Source organism: Pseudonaja textilis, chromosome 5 (assembly GCF_049901715.1).
Source record: "Pseudonaja textilis isolate UNSWEBS1 chromosome 5, rPseTex1.2, whole genome shotgun sequence".
Classification (NCBI taxonomy): domain Eukaryota; kingdom Metazoa; phylum Chordata; class Lepidosauria; order Squamata; family Elapidae; genus Pseudonaja; species Pseudonaja textilis.
Window position 1 is genome coordinate 48,811,922 of NC_141994.1, and position 20,507 is coordinate 48,832,428.

Here is a 20,507-nt window from a genome sequence, read left to right on the forward strand (position 1 = left end):
GGTGGAGTTTCAACTCTGATTGACCAATCCCGAGCCGACAGAGAATGAAGTTCGGTGAAGACGGAATGGCTTTCAAAAAGTCCAGCCGAGGGAAATTCAGAAACTCGTGATCTTTCATCTTTCCCCTTCCTCCACCCCTCTCTTTCCGAATGAGAGCGTCCTTCTTAAGAGGTTGAGGTTTGGAATATTTTCCTTCCATGAACAGGATTGAGGGATGGCATTTTCAGCTTTGGGCAGGTTCCCCCCCTCCCCCGTTTATCAAGGAAAAAAAATGGTTTATTATAGATGTTGGTTGACAGCTTCCCTCCACACCGTCTCTCCTCCCCCCCTCCCCAATACATCTGACACAGCGAGTAAGTGACTACATGATTTGAACCTATACGTTGCAGCTTCATCTCCTCTCTTCTTGCAGTGCCAAATGTGGATCAGGAACGGTGGTCTTTGTTCCCCGCGTGCATTTTGTTTACCTGTCCTGAAGCAGTAGATTCCAGTTGTACTCAGTGCGATCCTATAGCAGATGCTCACAGCTGCTGCTGAACTACAACTCCCAGTAGTCCCATCCAATATGGCCAAGGAGTAGGGAGCGTAGGTGTTGTAGTCTGTAGAGTTACAATGCTCCATCCTGATTTAAGGAGCTGTATTTAGCATAGCGCATAGGCAGGGTCTCCGGCCTGAGCAGGGGGTGGATTAGAAGACCTGCAAGGTCTCTTCTAAATATGTTATTCTGTTTTTCTGCTGGGTGGTGTGTGTGCGCGCGCCCGCCTGTGTGCTCTCACACACCTCTCTGGACTTACAGTTTCAGAACTGCCATTATTTAAATAGACAAATGTAAGATTGATATTTCATACTGTCCGACTTATTCTTCAGAGTTACCAGTTGGTGAGGATGTGATAGTTATTGCAGGAAGGTAAAATGGATAAATAAGAAACTTTGCTATCAACATGGCTAGGTATTTTTTATAATGATATACGATGAGATTATATATACCAGAGGTGGTATTCAGCAGGTTCTGACCAGTTCTGGACAACCGGTAGCGGAAATTTTGAGTAGTTTGGAGAACTGGCAAATACCACCTCTGACTGGAGATTTTACAGTATCCTTCCCTTGCCACGCCTACCAAGCCACACCCACAGAACCTGTAGTAAAAAAGTTGAATCCCACCACTGATATATACCACTGAAAGGCAAAGATTTCTTTGTGTCAAACATGACTGCTAGTTATTATGTACCAGTGTAGTTTTTGTGTGAACAGGATTGAAAAGTTAGCTATAAATTTCTTCCCAGATTATTTTTCAACTTCTTAGTATAGCTTATAGCCTTGCAGTTGTTTGATAATCTTTATGCAAACATTAACTTGATCCAACCTAACTTGTATTCCAAGATCAACTGAAGTTAGTACTGTGTTGCAATTGACATTTATTTATTTCTGCTTTTCTGGATACACTTGTTTCCAATATCACCCATATATAACATTTAAATATTTCTTTAAAATATCAACAAACACACATTCTCTGTTCCATTGAGTTGCTGGAAAAGTCCACTTTCGGGGGGGTTCTTTGATTTTCTCCATCCCTCCTGCCTTGAATTCTTAAGATAATTATGTTTAAAGAATAATATTTTCATGAGTTGTTCTAGTTGCGCTCTTCCTTCCTTTATTACTCAACGTGTGGTTGATCAATTCAGATAAATGAGTTTGCAAATTAGCCAAACAGTAGTACTGGGGAAGGATGGTACATGCAGTATATTGCACAGTAGGACCAAGTTGAACCAAGTGAAGATTGATTGAAAATGGAGCTATAATGAGTTGGGGACTCTGAAAATGTAGAACAGAATACACCCTCTGTGAGGGAATTTCCATTTATCCCTAAAGCAGCAACTGTACAGCCTGAACGTTATTGTTAAACAATCCACTATTGTCTTTGATTAAGAAAGGTTTTCTAAGCTTTGTATTTGTAGTCATACTACATACTTAACCAAATCACTGGTTTCATCTTGCATGTTGTACAAGACTAGCATATTTGGTTAGTTGATGGTTTGATGTACTGTATTGTGCAAGCTCAGAAAACATGTTAATTTGGTAACTGACTTCATGGGACATGAATGCTGTCTCTGTTTTGGCTGTGTCAATTTCTGGAGAAACTGGTCTGCCTAATCACTTCCAGGACAGATTAATGTCAAATGTTCTAGAATGGCGGTGTCTTTAATGGTAGCTCCAAAGCTGCCATTCAGAAGGCAGTTATCAGAGTTCTAGCTGGAGCCTGTGGGACAGATTTATGGTATATGTGATTCTAAACCATGCTTTCTTTCATTCTGATTTTCTGAATCAGACACAATTGAGTAGTTAATGTAATCATATTGGCTAGATTCATATAACATGATGAGCCTAAACAAGCCATATGACTTAGAAAAACACAAGATATCTGGTAACATCTAGGTTTATATATGGTGAGATTTGTACATACATACACACACAACACATAATTGGTTTTCTGGGCGTTTAGCATATTATGAGAACCAGCCACTTAAATTATGATTAAACATACCACGGCTTAATAAGATAATATGAATTACCTTGCAGCTAACCCTTACAGGACATACTTGATTAATATGTTTTCAGGTTTCAGTAAAATTCAGTCACAAACCTCAGTTATCTTGTACATTTTTATCAAAACAGCGGATACTAATATATCACTGTGGTGTGTGCATATTATTCACAGTGCCCAGGGCTGTGTTTCTCAACCTTGGCAGCATGTTAACTGGGCAATTCTGGGACTTGAAATCCAGACATCTTAAAGTTGCCAAGGTTGAGAAACACTGGCCTAGGGCTTATGGAATGTTTGGAGTTAATTAATGTATTTCAAGGTTTCTTTTTAAAAAACAACAACCCTGAAAATATGACAGAGAAATCAAAATTCGTACACTGTCCAAGTTAAATATATTTAAGAGATTACTATTACTTTACCACATGTATACTTATTGCAATTTAATTTTGTGACATCATGCACTCCTCAACAAAATAACTTTCACCGAAACTCATTGAAAATATAAATGCAGGAAATACTTTTATAATCCGAACATTTTGGATTATTACTGCAGTGAGAATTTATAAAGATAAATCTTCAAGGGTCTTAATGTGGGTCTGTATCACCAAACTCCCATACTTTGATCCATGAGATACAGTTTGTCCTAGTTTTCAGACTGAAGTTCTATTGTTCCTGACTGGATACTGGCAGTTTTTGCACCGTGGAAGAGTTTGCTGATCTTTTAAACCAGTGCAAACATATTTGAAAACCCCTGTTGAAGTTTTCATAAAACTGGAAGAAATACTCCAAGTTAAATACTTCCTATAACAATGGATTTTCCTCCTATAACAGTGAGGTTCAGTTAGGATGGCATTGGGGAAAATGTAACCTTGCTCTTCAAATTAATGGTACTGCTGTGTGGTTGACACTCTATTCTACCAGAAGACGGGGAAGTACTGCTGTCACACCCTTTTCATCTGATAAGCTATAACAAGAAGCATTCTCTTCATAAAGGAAGTTCTTTATTACCATTACAATGTATTTACACAGACTGCCATATAGTTTGATCTTCTCACTGTTGTAGTCAGAAAAGATGAAGAAGGGTGGGAAATAATATGAAAGGCTGCCCATAGTCTCTAGTGAAAAGTCTTAAGGAGTTTTGCCATAGCCTTTTCTGGAAAGTAACATAGAGCCTGTTTAAAAGGAAATACTGTAAGGAAGAAACACTTATAAACTCTGGGAATGAATGATATGATGATGATGATGATACCAAGGCTTCAGGCTTGAAAGACCTATATTTATGAAAATCTAAACAGCTGACAGTCAGGGTGGGGCACAGAATTACTATAAAGCACAAAACTTGTTCAACAGAGGAATTTATCTGCAGCATCAAAGCTCAGAATTCTGCAACAAAAAAAAGGAAGCAAAAAAAAAAGCATCAGACCGGATTCCATTCTCCACTCAGACCTTCTTCCATCTCAACAGCCTAACTGAGAAGGCAAAGAATTTAGAGTTCCTTGGTGGACCAGTCCATGATTTAAATTCCACCCACCCTGTGGCAGCACTGTAACCAGTGACTGAATAAAGAAGGGCAACGTGAAAAAGAAAATGCCACTATCAAAACTTTTCTAGCTGATTTTTGTGTGACTTCTTCCTTTCTCTTGCTCTACCATTGGAAAAAAAGTTAAAGAACCAGAGAGCTCAGGAACATTTTAACACATCACACTTCAAAAACAACAACAACAGCAACAACAGTGCAACGTGTAAACCTAACAACTCATTTTCTGATTTCTCTATGAACTAGAATAGCAGCCCTCAACCTTTGCAGCTCGTGAGGGGCTGGGTGGAGGTAGGGAGATGGGAACCGGGCCGAGTGAGTGGTGGGCTGGCACACAGGCACGCATACAGCTTAACTTGCCTAAGTGGAGCTGTGCACACATGCACACCAGCCCGCCACTTGCACCAGTTGAGCTGTGTATGTGTGTGTGCACGCACACCGGCCTGCCGCTAGTGCAGCCTGTTTCTAAATAGGCCATGGCCTGGCAGTGGCTCAGGGGCTGGGGATTCCTGAACTGGGAAGAGTGCAGAGAAGAGCAACAAAGATGATTAAGGAACTGGAAGCTAAAATATATGAAGAATAGAAGCACTTCAGGGTAGGACAAGAAGCAATGGATGGAAACTAATCACGGAGAGCAGCAACCTAGAACTACGGAGAAGTTTTCTGATAGTTACAACAATTAATTAGTGGAATGATTTGCCTCTAGAAGTTGTGGATGCTCTAACATTGGATGTTTTAAAGACGAGATTGGACAACCTTTGTCTGAAATGTTGTAGGATTTCCTGCTTAAGCAGGGGGTTAGACTAGAAGACCTCCAAGGTCCCTCTAACCCTATTTTTCTGTTCTGTTATTGTTCTATAACTTCTGAGGTATTTTAGTCACAATTTATAGGGAATCTCACAGGTGCCATCAAATAATGTACTGTACAAAGCTGTGATTCACAAATATACAACAGAAACTCCAGAGCCCCATGCATCTCTCACATTTTTAGATGCAACCCCAAGAAACCCTCAGAAGCTCAGCCCAAATGGTAATTACTTATGTGATTAAAAAAAGTGGAAATTCATAAAAGCTAAGCTGAAGAGGATCATGTAAACACATTTAATTGTATATACACATTAAACCGGGGGTGGGCTTGGCCAGCGCGTGACTCATCTGGCCCACAGGCCCTGAGTTTGACACCCCTGTTGTAGACAGTCATCCTTCATTTTCAGCTTGTCCATGTTTTCATATCATTTCTGCTGTTTCATTTTGATGTTAGTTACAAGGAAAAAATATATTAAAGTGAATAAAAAGAAAATCTAAAAAATGGCTTTTGATTAGTGGTTGTAGAAGACCTCTGTCTAGAAGAATATTACTAGCATTATTTCTGTGTAGAGAGGAAGAAGACGAATGTTCAATTTCTGTACATTATGTTTAGAAACTCTGCTTGAAAAGACGTAATATCCTCTTTCACCAAAGGGTAGATGAACATTTTTAAATATTTTGTCTTTGATATAGCCGCTCCATTGGTTGAGTTGTGGTTTAATCACAGCTGTACCTCTGAGCTTGGGGCAGTATGTGCTGTGTACGGAATCCTATAATATTTATCATGACAGCCATCTGTAGGCAAGGTTAGAATAATTGCCCAAGCAAGCAGAAAGATTTCCAAATTATGGGTGGATGTCATTAAGACATTTATCTAAAATCTTTGAGCTGTTGGAATGCATCTAAGGATACACATCCTCATTTAGACTTACCTATACTGTACCATTGCTTGTCCATAACCAGACCTAGACTTCAGTCATGACATTTCAACCTGTTTCTTTGGCATCATGGGTTTTGGAAGGATTTAAATTTAAATGAAGTATAACTTTTAATAAACAGTGCTCGTGGCCGCTTCGGTTGGTATGCCTGACTCACATGTTTCCTCCCCCTGCTTTTTAATAAGAGGTAAATAAATGGAATGCTAACATCCTTTAAAAACAACATCGTCATCATCATCATCGTCATCATCATCATCGTCGTCACCATCATCATCTCTCTCTGCTCTCCCCCTCCTCTAAAAAGTGTCTGTGTTCCCTATAGGCTAGGGGTATCAAACTGGCGGCCTGTGGGCTGGATATGTCTCGTGCAGGCCATGCCCACCCCAGCTCCACAAATGGGAAAAACGTTACAAAATGTCACGTGACGGCGATGTGACACAGTGAGTTTGACACCTGTGATATCGACATTTCTAGAAAATAAAAGTGGAGGATGGTTGTAATTTAAGGCTTTGTATGAAGTGTATTCATATTTACAGATATAAACTGGCATAATAATGGGAAAGATGGGATGTAGGTTCATTATTTCCTTTGTGGTAAATGGTTGTTTGTAATCGGCCATGCTCAGCATTTTGTGATGGCAGCCATGGCATGCTCCCATATTGCCAAATGTGTCTAATAGCCCCCAAATCTTAGGCTCTCTAGTTCAAAACCAGAACCTTCCTGTTGTTAAGTGAGACATTTGTTAAGTGAGTTTTGCCCCATTTTACAACCTGTCTTGCCACAGTTGTTAATCACTGCAGTTGTTAATTTAGTAAGCTGATTGTTGAATGAATCTGGCTTTCCCATTGGCTTTGCTTGTCAGAAAGTTGTAAAAGGTGATCACAGGACTCTGGAACACAGCAACCGTCATAAATACGAATCAGTTGTCAAGCGTGTGAATGTTGATCACATGACAATGGGGATGCTGGAAAAGTTGTAACTGTGAAAAATGGTCTTAAGCCAGTTTTTTCAATGCTGTTGCAACTTTGAACGGCAAATAATGCAAGTCAAGAATTGCTTGATGTAGATCTGTCAAATATTAAAAGGTCTGGATACTTACAAAATGGGGTTAACAATTTACTTCATGGCAGACTTTTTGAGGCTGGACCGCGAATACCAATTTATTATTAACATGCAGGAGCACCACATTCCTTTAGTTTTTATTTACAGGGCTGGGATTGTTCTGTCTAACCAATAGCTCTGAGTGCAGCAGGCCGTGATGTTGGGACGTTTCTGCCTAAGAGCAGTTGACCATTCCCTTGAGCTCCAAGAAAAGAGAACCAACCTTTCCATTCATCCAATTAACTGAATATGTAATTCATCCTGTCATGGAGTTTCATTTCAACCTAGGCTTTCCACAAAAGCTGGCAATACTCCACCAAACTTTTGTCAGATGAGTATTTCCATCTCCTCGTTGAAGGATCACATCCTCCCCACAATAAGACACCTCTCTTTTTGTTGTAGGGTGGAGGAGCTAATTCCAAGAGAGTTGTAATCATCCCTGCTCAGGAATGCAGAACAAATCTTTTCCACATTGGCATCTGTTTTAGGAGGGATCTCCATGGGGGGGCGGGGACAGACGCTGCAGGCATTTATAACTCCCCTTTCTTCCCCACTACTCTTAGCATCTCATTATCCCAAGGCTGTAGAAATGGCCTTAGTTTCCTGGACAAATGGGCATAATACACTAAAAACATTCTACAGTAGCTAGACTAACCTGAATTCTGATTCTATCTTTATCCTCTTAATGAAAAACCTTTAGTTCAGTTCACTACTTAAAGAGGGAACCATGTTGGGTCAACATTGTGATATTGAGAAAGCAGGACAAGGGCAAATATACTCTTCTACGTACAGTCTTCTGGTGCCCTCCAAAGATTACTCGTAGAAGCTGAAGCCTTAGCACATCTGAAGATTAGAGCAGTTTGCATCAGGATATTGCAGAGCACAATGGCTCCATTCAAAAGGAGGCATTCTGGAATCTCAGTTTCCCTGAATAAATGAAAAGCTCAGCACCAAGGAGCCATATTTATATAGAATCCCTCCCCCAAATCATATCTAGATCAGAAAAAAAAAACCCACCCCTACCCGCTCACCCACATACCCACCCACAAATTGCATATGTTACTTTTACATGCATGTATAATTTTGAAAGCTGCGCTACAATTGAAACTGAAAAAAACAGTGCAATCCATCAGAGTGGGAAAGGCTAGGACCAGATGGCTACTATGCATTTGCTCAATATGCAGGATGGCTGCTGATGGTTACTGAGGAATTTAATGGCCATGGCTCCTTTTCTCCTTTCTTGACATGTATTTTGTAATGTTAAAATTGGACTAGACAACCCGATAGCCAAGACCAAGAAACCTTGTCAAATAGTGGTCCACCCCGTTACATGGAATACATGGATATCCTGGCCTACAAATCATGCAAGGGTCATAGAAATATTGATAAGACAGTTTGAAAGGATTGCATAAAAATATGGAAACAAGATGTGTTTAGAGAAACATTGCTGATGAAAGTACTATGTATTTATGCATAAGTCTATGTCTATAATTAATAATTACCATACCTACTTAGGACTCACTTATTCAAAACCTAAAACTCTGGATATCAGATGCTAGGAGCAATAATTGTAATAACCATTACATTTTATAGTAAATCGTAATGTGGTTAGTTTGATATTGGTATAAATGTGTTAAGTAAATCCAGCCAATTGTGGCTTAGGTCAAATGACAGATATATAAAAACCCATAGATTAATATGGTGCATGAAAAGATGTTAATATAGGTTGGCTTCATTTGATTAGATTATTAAACTTTGTCTCCAGATTGAGATGCAATGGAGCCATCACTTTGAAGCTTGCATCCAGATGAGAGATGCCAAGTTCCTATTACCCCACTGAACTTAGTCAATAGTCTGTGTTGATTAGGAATGAAGAGAGTTGCTGTCTAACACCTTTGGATGTCAAGATGGGGGAAGGCTACCATAGCAGGGAAAGGAAAATGTCTAGTGTATGTGTCTCAGGAAGGTCAAAATACAAAATATAAATCTGACCAGCTGGAAGAGAGACAAGTATGTCAATAGAATTCAAGACACTTGGACAAGAATTTCAGAATGGCTTCTTCAAAATCTCATGTAATTTTCCAGATGGTTTTCATCAGTCGTTGGATATTAATGAGATAGGTATTCCAAATATTAGTTTTCGGACTTGAAGAAAAACCTTGTTGATGGCAGTGGAATATTTGCTGATTGGCTTACTGTAATCTATTTATTCTCACTTCCTTATGGCTTATGTTAAAGAGCTGTTGGTGATTATGGCTTATGTGTGAAGTGGTAAGAGAGAAAGGAAAAAGTAACAGAGGGCAGAATTATTCAAAATAGCTCAATCAAACTTTTTAACATGTAAAAAACCCTACACACTTTAATCAGATTGAGATCTGAAACTGGTAGAGAAGAGAAGATACAGTATTCAGACTTTTGAGGTGGTGGACATATTTTAAACATTCAGAAATCATTATAGGCAGTATCAGAGGATATCTGCCATGGCTACACCTGGTTGCCTGAATATTTGCATATCTAAGTTCTAGACATCCACTAGATAATGGGGAAGAATTAGAGTTTGCATATTCTCTTGCTGCCATCTAATAGCAATCCTGATATTTGCAGCTTGGATACAGTATGTCTCCAGTACTTAAAAGAACTCATAATAAAAAAATGTCCATATTGCATTCATATACCACGGTTTGTTCACTTTTGGCTTCATATGATACACAAACCAAACACTGTGATTAATAAATCATGGTTTAGAGAGTATTGTATAAATGCCAGCTATTGTAGTCTTATTATAAATCACAATTACCTATTACTTAATCAAATGTGTGATCCCAACCATCTGCTTAGAAGTGTAACAAATTATAGTGATGCCATAATGACTCCCCACATGCAATAACATCATTCCAGTGCTGCAATTAGGTGACACTTAAGTAGGATTTGCATTCATTTGGTTCCCTCTGGCTGCCCTGTAAACAATGCCCGTCCTATCCAATGCACACACCCAAAATGCATAGTTACAAAACAGCACTGGTAGTTCCATTATCGCTGTGCTTGGCCTGCATTCTGTCTTCATGCCCTGCAATGATCAGCCCAACTTGCATCTCTATTTTTAGATAGTAGTAATGGGAGAAACGTCCTATATGATGCCAAAGTGTGAAAGTATGGAGAATGGAGTAAATATAGGAGGGAATTAAGATGTTTCGTTAAGCTATGGTTTCTATAAGTCAACTATGTCTATTTAAATAAGTCACTAATGACTGGGTTCATATAACATAAGCTGAACAATTTACGTTATGACTTAGTTGATTGTGTGAATTATATTATTTATAACATTTGGAGTTGGAAAAAGCTTTTTAGATAATTTAGTTCAATCTATTGCTCCTTTTAGAAGCATCCTTCAAGAGATGATTGCCCTGCCTGCACATGAAGATTTCCAGAAAGTTCATTTTGTTAATATCAATATTATTTTTTCTTAGTTAAATTATGGCATATTTGTTCCATTTCTCTCTTTGCTCTGTTCTTTCCCATCTTTTAAACTGAATCATGTGTCCTGCATTGATCTTGGACTCTAAGCTTTATGCACATTGGTGGTTAACTACAAGAACAATAATAAAAGAACACAGTGGTTTCACTGTCAGCAAACTTGTAGAAAAAGCAATTACTGTTACTAGGACGATTTGTAGGTTGGAACGCTTTGACCTAAAATACAGCTGGTCTACATTTTTACCATGGAGAAAGGCCATGGAGGGAGAAGGGTGTAAGATCTTTTGAATCCTGAAATCAGACATCTACTCTGTCCTGGTATATCATACTTTAGAGTGTGGTAGGCTGTAGATCAGGGGTGTCCAACCTTTTACCTTCCCTGGGCCACATTAGAAGATGAAAATTTGGTTTGGGCCGCACATAAAATAAAATAACAGTAACGATACCTGATCATCCCAAAAAAACATAGAAAACATAGTTAACATATTAAATTTATTTGGAAATGAAGTTAGTGAGATGTTTTTATTATGTATTATTCATTATTTATTAAAAATTATTTATTTTTTATCACGTTTTTTTTATCACAGTTTATTTTCCGGCCAAATTTTGCGGGGGGAGGGAGAAAGCTCGCCCTCCTCATGCCTACCTCTCCTCCTGCAAATGGCCCAGCTGGATGAGGCAGGACTGGAAGGCAGAAGCAGCAGCAGCAGCGGCGGGGACAGAAGCCTTCCCCCGCCACCGCTGCTGCTTCTGCCCCTGCTGCCACTGCCCCCGCCCCCGCTTCTGCCCCGCTGCCGCTTCTTCCTCTGCCACCGCTGCTGCTTCTGCCCCCGCCGCCGCTTCTGCCCCCGCCCGCTTCTTTCCCGCCATGGCTGCTGCTTCTGCCCCCACGCCGCTTCTGCCCCGCCGCCACGCTTCTTCCCCGCCACCGTCGCCTGCTTCTGCCCCGCTGCTGGGGCAGCGGCGGCGGCGGGGCAGAAGCAGCAGTGGTGGTGGGGGAAGAAGCTGGGGGGGGCAAGCGGCGAGAAGAAGCGGCGGCAGAAAGCAGCAGCGATGGCGGGGAAGAAGCGGCGGCAGTGGGGGTGGCGGTGGGGCAGAAGCGGCAGCGGCGGGGCAGAAGCAGCGGGGCAGCAGCGGCAGTGGCGGGGGCAGAAGCGGCGGCGGTGCCGCTGGCGGCAACAGCAGGAGGTGGCGCTCTGACGGTGCCCGTCTTTTCTCTTGCTGCTTGGCCTGGCGCTCGCCTCGCCCGCCTCGCGCCTGCCTCTCCTCCTCCTCCTTGCTGGCTCTGGCAAGAAGGTTGGAGTGGGAACTGGGCCGCATTACGAGGCGACCTGGGCGCATGCGGCCCATGGGCCCATGGGTTGGACAAGCCTGCTGTAGATGCTGGCAGGGAAGTAGAAATAGAGAGTCCCAAATTGTCCTTTTCCACCACTTAGGAAGGAAAAGTCCAGGAAATTATATGGCTATGGAACATGTAGTTAGTTGCTCCTGAAAGCTGCACAGAGTCAAAATGAATATAAAAGAAGAAAATGAAGTGAATTCCTAGGTAAATAAGCAAACAGCTTTCCAAACAGGCAGGGCTGGAGCATTCTGGAAAATTATTTTATCTCAAGTGTTTAAACTGTCCATGTGGCCCATTTATTTTTGGCTTGTGGATGCTAAAAATAGGCCCTTTCTGTTTCAAAGTAACAGTGTCCATCCATTTGATTCGTAAGGGTGCTGCGGAGGGCAGGGTGTGGTACATAAAGGAGAAGGCTGGCTTGGTCTCCACCCTGAGCTGTCTAGCTTTGCCTTTGTTTGCAACTATAGCTCTTATGAGGACAGGAAAAGGCCTGGAGGCCGAGAAACAATAGCACATTCTACTCAGAGTCAATGCCTGATGCTTCGTGATAGGGAAGTGGGCGAGTGGCCAGCCCGCTGGCATCGGCTCTTTCCCCCTCTCCAGTTGTGCAAAATGGTGAAGGAAAGAACAGTTATTCATGCCTTATACGTCACCTCCCCAAAACCAGACAGTGTCCTTCCCCTGTCTAAATTACCAAGCTGTGTGTGGTAAGAAAAGATGGGGATGGTGGATGGGGGTGGTAATGAGAAAGGGAACGGTCTCCTTTGGAAACAGGGAGAGTCTGTAACTTGTATGGACAGCCTACAGGCAGAGGGTCACATACAATATTAGAGTATCCCGTTGTAACTTAAGGTGATTCCTAGTGTTACTTCAAAAGTACCTTGTTGGTTTTTTTTTAATTAAAGAAACAAATAGGGTAATAGTGGAAACATAATCATAATTGTATAAATAAGTGTGTGTGTGTGTGTGTGTGTGTGTGTGTGAGAGAGAGAGAGAGAGAGAGAGAGTTAAAAACTTGCTACATGAACTACATGAGCATTACTTGGACAATAGTTTGATTAATTTTGCTGGTCACCTGGGAGAAATCTCTCCTGTTTGTGATAAAATTGTTTACATTATAGATACTAATTAGACTTTATAGCTATTGATTATTGAACTGTCTTCTTCAACTTCCTTTTAAAGCAGTTCAATCATTTGTTTAGCAACCGTTCAATAACAGCATGGAAAAAAATGACTTATGACCAGTTCTCACATTATGACTATCGAAACAATCTCCACAGTCATGTAATCAAAATCCAGGCACTTGGCAATCAGGATGTATTTATGATGTTGTTTGTCCCAGGGCCACGTGATCACATTTGTGACCTTCCCAACTGACTTCTAGCAAGCAAAGTCAATGGGGGAAGCCAGGTTCGCTTAATAACCACATGATTGATTTACTTGCAGTGATTCATTTAATAACCATGGCAAAAAAAGGGTCCAAAATCTGATACGACTCACTTAACAACTGCTGTGCTTAGTAAGGGAAATTCTGGTACCAGGTATAGTCATAAGTCGTGTTAGCAAATGTTGTATCAGTTGTTTTACTCTTGTCCTTTGTCTTGGTAATACATTATTACCAAATCATGGCAGAGTGATCAGTGGAGTTCATGCAACAGTAAGAGTCAAAGTATTTTAAAACTAGTGGATCTGCAATATAAAAGAAATATTGTACACTAATGATTTATTTATGTGCAACTGCAATTTCCTAGCTATTGCAGATTGTATAGTAATAGAATGTGTATGTTATGCTAAGTCATAGTTTCTTTAAACAAGGTTCATTGAACAAGCCACAATAGGTTTCAACAACATGCTAAAACTCAAAAAAGGAAATTGTGCTATGCCTCAAAGCAGTCTATGAACCCAGTTCCAGGATTACTTAGTGAGTTGGTGTAATTCTCACTTGTCAGGAGAAGAAAAACCAGTTGTTTTCAGTCTGGATTTTAACAAAGCCTCAAAAAAGCTTCTGCGGTTTACTTAAACCACTCCCACTCTAGAAGGTACCAGATAGGAATAATCAAACTTGAATAGGTCATTAAGTATTTGCCAGAGGGAACAAAGACATGAACAACAATTATGAAATAATTGTTATTTGTGATATTTTAAAAGTTTAAGTTGGCCACAGCATAACGTGCTTTTGGCTCATTATTCTTGGAAGCCATAATTTGGAATTCCCTTCCTGGTAGTTGAATTTTTCTTTCTTTTTTTTTTTACTGGTCTCCAACCCCAGTTTGTTGGGGAAATCTATTTTTGCAGTCTGTCTCTTTTTTTCACTCTCCTCTTAAGGAGTTTTCCTGGAACCTCTTTTGCTGGTGGATGACTGGTCATTGCTGAGCGGATTTCAAAGCCTTGTGGGTTTGAAAGGCTGACTTGTTGGCCAGTGACAAGCAGAATGAGTTGGGGGAGGGAGTCATTTATTAGACTTTGTACTGAGGGGACATTTTTCCAACTCTTTGCTCAAGGTCTCCAGGGTGTATAGCTGAACGGCTGCCAGAAAACAGTTGTTTACTCAACTGGGAGCTGAGACATTCAAGGTCTCTACTGATTCTACTTTCCCACACGCAACTTGTTAACTAAATTCCTGGGCTGAGAGGGGTGCAATGGTGTCCAGGAATGTGAGGGGGCTCCCTGTGGCATTCCACATCCATCCTACATCAGACTGCAGCGATGGAGGGTAGAGGGGTGAGGGTTGAATTACAGGAACTGTTCTCTAATTGGAAGGAGGCCAACAAGTGACACTCTGTTATTCAGAAACTGCAGTCCCAGGATTTTTTTTTTTGGCTGTTTTGTGTCAATAATATGGGTGTCTGTTTCTTAAATTTTAATTACTTTTCAGCAAACCCCTTCATCCATATTCATATTCATAATTTTCCCACATCAAAGTTTAGTCTTCATGATAGGCAATGGACAATTTAACAAGTGGATTCATTCTGATAAAACAGCAATATGCCAGGTTTTTTTTTTAATGACATAAAGATTAGAATAATCATCAGTCCAGTGCTCTCCAGATGTGTAGAGCCACAACCCCAAACTTGGAGACATAAATTCAGCAATGTAGATGAAATGCAGGAAAACATGGTTTGTTCCAACCATTTTTTAAAATTAAACACTGGCTGGCTTTGTACATCATGCTAAGACATAAATTATTAGTTATGAACAATACTCTAAGCAAAGATAAAAAAAATAGCATGAATTGTGAACATAAGTGTGCAGTGTACTCAACCATCAAATGTAACTGTTGATTTTTTATATTTAATACTACACATTTTTCATCAGTCATTCTGATCTTTGTAGCCACCATTCAGGATATTCTTAGAGTGAGTTTACAGACTACATTGTTATACGCTATCAATTAGTTGGCTAATCCAGCTTCTTACAGCTGGAGCTTTTAATCTTGATTCTAAGGCAAGAAGGTTATGTACTCATTTGACCACTTTTCCTCCTTATAGTTTTAATGCTTCCTTGGCTTCTGTAATCCCAGAATCATTTACAGAGCTGGGAAGATGCTTTATACAGAATCAAACACTGCCCTGTGTTGTTCAGGATTGCTTTCTCTGGCAGGAACTCCTCAGGTTTTACATAAAGGCCTTTCTCATCTCTGGAAATGTCAGAGAGTGAAATTGGGACCTGCATACAAAGGACGCCATCTATTTCAGCCTCCTATTTTGCATCAGTATTTTTTTATGATTGGCAACCAGTTGTCTGTAGCTTTCAACAATTTCCGTGTCCTGCCTTTAACTTACCAATTAAGCAGAGGATACAGCTGAGATCTGTTTACAAGTTGCAGAGCCCGCATGACAAATTGTAAATATCATTGTTGTTCCTTTAAAATAACTATATATTGGGAGAATAACTAGAAATGATTTTTCTTGTTTCATCACCTCATGGAAAGCAGGACTTCAGTTGAGCCTCATGGAGGATAGGATGGGCAATAGGACAAAGGGATTGGGATAGAAAGACGATAACATGGCTTCCTGAATTTCCATAATATTCATGAGTTTAAAAATATAAGAAAAACCAGTGATTTGCAACCTGGTTGCACTGACTCCATCTTAGCTAACCACCACCTGATTTCTGCTAAGTCTTCCATTCTATCCTGGATTTCTTCCGATTTCCTCACTCTTATGTCTGCATTTGCAGATGGGCATGGCTGTTTTGGCACTTACCCCACCCCGGTCTTTAATTACATAGTTCCTTTTGGATTCAGCAGCCTCCCTACATCTGATTCAAGGCTTTTGTTATTGTTGTTAAAGGTCCAGTCTATTTTAGGATGAACCCATTTATGTAAACATTTCTGTCTGTTCATTGAGCACCAGTTCTTCTTTCCTCTCCAGCTTTGACAAGGCAAGGCAGGATGGTTGAAGCACAGGTTGTATTTCTGAAATCAGGAATGGCTATTTCATAGCTGAACCTCCAGTACCACCAAGTGGTACAACTGAAGATACATATCTAAGCCCAATTTTTAGATCCCTAAATCAGCTTTCCTCAATCTGATACCCTCAAGATGTTTTAGATTACAACTGCCATAGTTCCCAATATCAACATAAGAATAATTGGACTTCTACCTCACCATATATGTAGAGCAACAGGATGGAGAACATTATTGTAGTACCATGTGGTTAGCATGTTTTGCAAAATGCATATCTGTAGTCCTGGATGCAATTGATTGATTATATGCATCAAGTCTGTGGTGACTCTTAATGATCATACACAAATTGGCTTTTCCAGAATGATCTATCCCCAAATGTGTCTTTCATGTCATTCAACAGGGTACCTATAATCACATTTTATTTATTGGTTAAATCAAGTTTATATAGTCATCCATCTTGATAAAGGACTCTGGGTGGCTCACAAACAGTTAAAAAAAATAAGCAAAGCAATACAAATTGAAACAATAAAAACGATATAAACCATAAAATCGTATACAAATCCAAAATTCATAGCAGAGGAGAGCTCCCCTATCCATAAGTCAATATAGGAATTGCATAGGCTTTTCCTGGAATATCATCTAAAAGCAGGATGGATAAAAACAGATGATTTTTAAAAATAATAATTTAAAAATGGATTTTTTATTTAAATTGGATTTTTTTACATTTTTTATCAAATTTATTTTTAAAAAATGCTTTTGGATAAAAAATCTGTCTAAAGATAGTTTTCTATTTAAGATACATTAATCATTTAGTTTATTCAGCATGAAGTGGAGCTTAGTTATGTAGCATGAGGCTACATATTCTGCAATATTGGGACTGTCGGTGAATCAAAAGCAGGTCAGAGGAGGAACTGCTGCAGAACAGAGATGGCAGTTGCTCTTTAAAAATTATGATTTAAATAAAGTTGATTTAAATTAAGCCTTTTTACTAGCGATTTAAATCACGATTTAAACCACAAATGACTTGACTTAATTTAAATCAAATCCACCCTGTCTAAAAGCAAACTGGCAACCAAAGGAGCAAAGGCATAACATGTGCTGATCGAAGGAAACAGTTAACAGCCCATGCAGCAGCATTTTGCATTCTGAATATTCTACAAGGGCAGCCTCATGTTGATCACATTGCAATAATCCATATGAGAGCTCCCTAAAGCACAAGTATCCATGAGCAGGGCCTCCTGGTCCAAGAAAAGGCACAATTGGGTAAACAATGTGTAGTTGATCAAAGGCCCTCCTGACCATGGGTGCCACCTATTCTGTATGTTCAGAAGGGCCTCCAAATTCTGCACAGGTTTTCTTTGGGGCAGTGTACCTTTATCCAGCACAAGAGGTAGAAACTCCCCAGGGATCCAACACCCAAAGCCATTCGGTTTTGCTTGGGTTGAGCTTGTTGTTCCCCATCCAAACCCACACAATCTAAAACAGGACCTCCAGGGAATCACTTAACTGACCCAGGGTAGAGATGTAAAGGTGGGTATCATCAGAATATTGATGATTGAGTATTCTCAATCTGAGTCCCTTCATCTTACATTTATTATCCTATTTCTTTCCATCTTCCACCATTATAGACTTGTCAAGAAAGCTGGGACTTTGCATAATGAATTCAAAATATGGTAATTTGAACCTGCTCATCTGTACTCAAGTAAGATTTCTAGTTTGTTTTCCTCTACAATCCATTTATTTATTTTTAGTTATCCATTGTATTATCAGGAGAATTAATACTCTTTCTATCCTACTTCTTCAAAAATCCAGCTTTCACTTTCATATGCTGTAACAAGCCCATTGCTTACATGAGACTAATCATTGATATAAACATGCCATCTGAATATCTTTTCTAAGACCTTCATTGCTGACCTAGCAAATGCTATGCTGTATGGTTTATTTCTGGTGTCTTTACTGTTGGTAGTATCCCCTAACAGACAGAAGCTAATATTTTAATATCTTCATTGTCAATGTGTTATACACCTGCAAAATATCTTTGATGTTGCAAAGTGGTGTTAGCTTTAGGTGTTTAATCCACCACCTTTTCCCACTATTAAACAATTATTATTAGGAAGGATTAAGAAGGTTCTTCTAATATTTGATTGAAATCTGCTTTCTTGCCATTTTATTCTTCTTTCTGGAGAGATTAAATCTGCTTTGCCTTCTGTGTAGTGGGCTACATTTCATATATAAAAATTTGTTTTTGTATCTTCTCTTAAAGAGGTCTTCTCCAAGTTCAACATTACAACCATTCCTTACAGAACCTTTCAAATTTTCTCTACTCCATCCTAGCTGGCTCACTTCATCTTCATCTTTGTTCAGTGCCTCTTTGCCATTTGATATGGCACATAAACACACTGGATGATAGTGACTGTCTTCTGGAAATTTCTTCACTGCAACAATCATTTGTCTCCTGTCTGCTTGCATTTGGGCATTTTGACAGAGTTTTCTTTTCTTTGTGAAGACTAATGGCAATTGAATTGCTCTCTTTGTTGTTTTTGTTAATGATAGTATGTTATTTGTTCTTGGGTTGTCCTTTCCTTAACTATGTGTTATGACCTCTTACAATTTGTCTTGATTAAGTTGTTACTTATTAGATGTCTTGAGAGTCCCTGTTGGACAGAGAGGCACAGTGTATGAATATTTTATATAAACAAATCCCAATAAAATCAACAATGGACAAGTTTTGTTCTTATTATTCTTCATAAAATTAGTAAATCCAGACCAACCACACTTATGCATAGAAATGAGCCTGTTTAGCAAGCTCTAAACACTTCTGCCTTTGTAGAAAAGATGTTGAACTAAGCTCCACATTCTCCAATTAGTATTTATGAGAGCCAATTTACATCTTCTTAGCACACTTCAACATTCCAACTTCATCTGATTTTATTTTTCAATGTTACTTTATTTTTATTTTTAAATGAGAAGATAGGTTGAAGCAAAGCATCTCAAACATTATTTCCAAGGATATCTCTTGGTACTAGATAGACCCCAGAAACATTACTAGAAAAGAAGATGGTGCTTTGTTAGGAATGAAATCTGCCCAAGAAAAATATAAAGGTACGCTAACTGTAGAAATATAACATACGTATATTAATTATAAGCTGATATTATGTGCAGGTCTAAGATGCTCTCTTGTAGCTAAGAAACACCACCTTCTCTCTTCAAAAGTGTAATTTCTATTGAGACAGCTATTGGTCTCTTACTGCAGTGGCCCCCAACCTTTTTTGTGCCACGGCCCGGTACCGGCATCACAAAATGATCCGCGGCCCGGTACCGGCATCAGCACGCATGACAAGGCAAGGCGAGCCGAGCGACCGGCCAGCCAGCTTCTCCCCGCCACCTTCAACTCCTCCTTTGTACCTTTTTTGTGCTTTTTTGTTCCTTCTTAATCTCCTCCACCATCAGGACGGCTCTTCGTTTGAAGCCGCCCCCCCTTCGATGAAACTAAGGTGCGAGGATTCCCTCAGGACCCAAACGCTGCTTTCCAACTGGAAAAGCTCACCTGGAAGCACTTTCTCATGAAAACAAGATGGCGGCGCCCAGCAAACCGGAGGCCCGGTAGAAAATGATCCACGGACCGGTACCAGTCCGGGGCCCGGTGGTTGAGGACCCCTGTCTTACTGGATTGCTGCCTGTCTGCTAGTAAGCTGTTTGTATATAAATCTTTTCACGTGATCTATACTCTGTACTATTTTACTGTAGGTAGTAAATTATTTATGAAAGTTGACACTGTTTGTATATGTATTTGTGGTTTTAAAACACAGCTATGGTAGAGGGTATTCTTAGAGCAGAGGTGTCAAACTCACAGTCTGTGGGCTGGATACATCAGGTGCTGGCCACGCTCATGCCCTATTTAGCGAAGAGGAAAAAACATCCTGATCACATGATGATAATGTGAGTTTGACACCCCTGTCTTAGAGGCTTAAGAATACGGTGAGGAACAGTTTCTTTTCTGATAATGTAGCATCTTGCGATAACGTGATTGTAAAATTCCCACTGACTCAAATAAAATTTAGGATCTCTTATGTTAAGCCATAAAGCTGACTAAGAGGTGCATTAGTCTGCTCATATCTTTTGGATATGACTAATGAGTCAGTGGTGGGATTCAAAATGTTTTACTACCAGTTTTGTGGACGTGGCTTGGTGGGCGTGGCAGGGGAAGGTTACTGCAAAATCCCATTCCCTCCCCACTCCACTAACCTGCTTTCCAGCTCCGTTCTCCTGTGCTGGTCAACCAAAGAAGACCCAGCCGATCAGCTGGGACTCGGGAGGCAGAGAATAGATGGGGGTGGGGCCAGTCAGAGGTGGTAGTT

General features: G+C 40.0%; 1 long non-coding RNA gene across 1 annotated transcript; it reads left to right on the forward strand.

The window, feature by feature from the left end:
- Positions 1-45: 45 nt before the first annotated feature.
- Positions 46-19,738, forward strand: LOC148125643 (uncharacterized). The gene is made up of 3 exons (XR_015743885.1): positions 46-171; positions 17,778-17,851; positions 19,600-19,738. It is a non-coding gene; the product is annotated as an uncharacterized LOC148125643 (long non-coding RNA).
- The last annotated feature ends 769 nt before the right edge of the window (positions 19,739-20,507 follow it).